The sequence below is a fragment of the Ptiloglossa arizonensis genome, unplaced genomic scaffold (genome assembly GCF_051014685.1).
Source record: "Ptiloglossa arizonensis isolate GNS036 unplaced genomic scaffold, iyPtiAriz1_principal scaffold0027, whole genome shotgun sequence".
NCBI classification, from domain to species: domain Eukaryota; kingdom Metazoa; phylum Arthropoda; class Insecta; order Hymenoptera; family Colletidae; genus Ptiloglossa; species Ptiloglossa arizonensis.
The window spans coordinates 1,487,036-1,489,283 of NW_027478397.1; positions in this window are offsets into that span (position 1 = coordinate 1,487,036).

Genomic DNA, 2,248 nt, shown 5'->3' on the forward strand with positions numbered 1-2,248 from the left:
TGCGTATTTTTTCCCTAGGCCATTCTGGTTAAGCGTTTGGAGCAGCAGAATTGCGAAAAATTTTATGCCTTCTCAACAATTTCTTGGCTTCAAATTCCTATATCTCGCGAACGGATTGACCTAATCTAAAAATTCCTGTTGCATCTGAAAGTAGAAACTCGACCGATTCCAACGGTATGTGTATTTTTTCCCTAGGCCATTCTGGTTAAGCGTTTGGCGCCGCAGAAGTGCGAAAAATTTGTTGTCTTCTCAACCATTTCTTAGCTTCAAACTCCCATATCTAGCGAACGGATTGACCTAACCCAAAAATTCCTATTGCATCTGAAAGTAGAAACTCGCCCGATTACAACGGTATGTGTATTTTTTCCCTAGGCCATTCTGGTTAAGCGTTTGGCGCCGCAGAAGTGCGAAAAATTTGTTGTCTTCTCAACCATTTCTTAGCTTCAAACTCCCATATCTAGCGAACGGATTGACCTAACCCAAAAATTCCTATTGCATCTGAAAGTAGAAACTCGCCCGATTACAACGGTATGTGTATTTTTTCCCTAGGCCATTCTGGTTAAGCGTTTGGAGCAGCAGAATTGCGAAAAATTTTTTGCCTTCTCAACGATTTCTTGCCTTCAAACTCCCATATCTCGCGAACGGATTGACCTAACCCAAAAATTCCTATTGCATCTGAAAGTAGAAGCTCGCCCGATTACAACGGTGTGTTTATTTTTTCCCTAGGCCATTCTGGTTAAGCGTTTGGAGCCGCAGAAGTGCGAAAAATTTGTTGTCTTCTCAACCATTTCTTAGCTTCAAACTCCCATATCTCGCGAACGCATTGACCTAACCCAGAAATTCCTATTGCATCTGAAAGTAGAAACTCGCCCGATTACAATGGCATGTGTATTTTTTCCCTAGGCCATTCTGGTTAAGCGTTTGGAGCAGCAGAATTGTGAAAAATTTGTTGCCTTTTCAACCATTTCTTGGCTTCAAACTCCCATATCTCGTGAACGAATTGACCTAACCCAAATATTCCTATTGCATCTGAAAGTAGAAACTCGCCCGATTACAACGGCATGTGTATTTTTTCCCTAGGCCATTCTGGTTAAGCATTTGGAGCCGCAGAAATGTGAAAAATTTGTTGTCTTCTCAACCATTTCTTAGCTTCAAACTCCCATATCTAGCGAACGGATTGACCTAACCCAAAAATTCCTATTGCATCTGAAAGTAGAAACTCGCCCGATTACAACGGTATGTGTATTTTTTCCCTAGGCCATTCTGGTTAAGCGTTTGGAGCAGCAGAAGTGCGAAAGATTTGTTGTCTTCTCTACCGTTTCTTGTCTTCAAACTCCCATATCTCGCGAACGGATTGACCTAACCCAAAAATTCCTGTTGCATCTGAAAGTAGAAACTCGCCCGATTACAACGGTATGTGTATTTTTTCCCTTAGGCCATTCTGGTTAAGCGTTTGGAGCAGCAGAATTGCGAAAAATTTTTTGCCTTCTCAACGATTTCTTGCCTTCAAACTCCCATATCTCGCGAACGGATTGACCTAACCCAAAAATTCCTATTGCATCTGAAAGTAGAAACTCGCCCGATTACAACGGTATCTGTATTTTTTCCCTAGGCCATTCTGGTTAAGCGTTTGGAAAAGCAGAATTGCGAAAAATTTGTTGTCTTCTCAACCATTTCTTAGCTTCAAAGTCCCATATCTCGCGAACGGATTGACCAAACCCAAAAATTCCTGCTGCGTCTGAAAGTAGAAACTCGCCCGATTACAACGGTGTGCGTATTTTTTCCCTAGGCCATTCTGGTTAAGCGTTTGGAGCAGCAGAATTGCGAAAAATTTTATGCCTTCTCAACCATTTCTTGGCTTCAAACACCCATATCTCGCGAACGGATTGACCTAACCAAAAAATTCCTATTGCATCTGAAAGTAGAAACTCGCCCGACTACAGCGGTGTGTTTATTTTTTCCCTAGGCCATTCTGGTTAAGCGTTTGGAGCCGCAGAAGTGCGAAAAATTTGTTGTCTTTTCAACCATTTCTTAGCTTCAAACTCCCATATCTCGTGAACGAATTGACCTAACCCAAAAATTCCTATTGCATCTGAAAGTAGAAACTCGCCCGATTACAACGGCATGTGTATTTTTTCCCTAGGCCATTCTGGTTAAGCGTTTGGAGCCGCAGAATTGCGAAAAATTTTTTGCCTTCTCAACGATTTCTTGCCTTCAAACTCCCATATCTCGCGAACGGATTGACCTA